This window comes from Gekko japonicus, unplaced genomic scaffold, assembly GCF_001447785.1.
Source record: "Gekko japonicus isolate JY-2015 unplaced genomic scaffold, Gekko_japonicus_V1.1 scaffold2282, whole genome shotgun sequence".
Taxonomy (NCBI): domain Eukaryota; kingdom Metazoa; phylum Chordata; class Lepidosauria; order Squamata; family Gekkonidae; genus Gekko; species Gekko japonicus.
In genome coordinates, this window is record NW_015160901.1 from 65,974 (window position 1) to 67,308 (window position 1,335).

The following is a 1,335-nucleotide window of genomic DNA, read 5'->3' on the forward strand; positions in this document are numbered from 1 at the left end:
GAATTTTTGCTCACAAGACTCCATAGCTTAGAGGGAACACTGGCAGCTGCTGCCAAAACAGTCTTTTTAAAAAATCTGGACAGCCAATCAAGTCTCCAGCGGCCCATCAAAAGCCTTGCTGGCCAAATGTTCCGCTCGGCACCACCCATTTTCTAAAATCCCTTGGCGGGTGCCAGCAAAGGTGTAGGCGAATCAGAACAGGTCTAGAGGTGGATTATGACGACAGTCTGGAAAGCACATCTAACAAGGGAAGGTCAAAGGAACCAAGGGAAGCCAGTTTGGTGTAGTGGTTAGCAGCGCAGACTCTAATCTGGGAGAACCAGGTTTGATTCCCCACTCCTCCACATGCAGCCAGCTGGGTGACCTTGGGCCAGTCAAAGTTCTCTCAGAGCTGTTCTCTCAAGGGCAGTTCTCGAGAGAGCTCTCTCGGCCCCACCGACCTCACAGGGTGTCTGTCTGTTGTGGGGAGGGGAAGGGAGAGGAGTTTGTAAGCCGCTCTGAGACTCCTTTGGGAAGTGAAGGGCCATGGGGCATAAATCCAATCTCTTCTTCTTCTACCTCCCAGGGTGTCTGTTGTGGGGAGGGGAAGGGAAAGGAGTTTGTGAGCCGCTCTGAGACTCCTTTGGGAAGTGAAGGGCCATGGGGCATAAATCCAATCTCTTCTTCTTCTACCTCCCAGGGTGTCTGTTGTGGGGAGGGGAAGGGAAAGGAGTTTGTGAGCCGCTCTGAGACTCCTTTGGGAAGTGAAGGGCCATGGGGCATAAATCCAATCTCTTCTTCTTCTACCTCCCAGGGTGTCTGTTGTGGGGAGGGGAAGGGAAAGGAGTTTGTGAGCCGCTCTGAGACTCCTTTGGGAAGTGAAGGGTGGGGTATAAATCCAATTTCCTCCTCCTCCTCTACCTCTTCTTCTTCGAGCCATCCATGGTTGTAGCCGCCACCACCTCCTGCGGCCGTGAATTCCACATGTTAATCACTCTTTGGGTGAAGGACACTGGCCTCCAGGCCCCACCTGGAGACTGACGACCCTAGGTGGAGGACAGCCTTGCAGCGTTCCCTCTAAGCTGAGTTAGTGTGAGCTAGCTCACGGTTTTTGAGCCTCTGGCTCACACATTTTTGTCTTCGCTCAGGAAAGGATGGCTCCAGAGCAAACCAATTTATGCAGTAGCCAAATCACCTGCTCACAGCTTGAATGCCGGTAGCTCACAAAGTAGAATTTTTGCTCACAAGACTCCACAGCTTAGAGGGAACATTGCAAGTGAGACACCTTCAGGTAGTGAAGGGCGGGGTATAAATCCAATCTCCTCCTCCTCCTCCTCCTCCTCCTCCTCCTCCTCC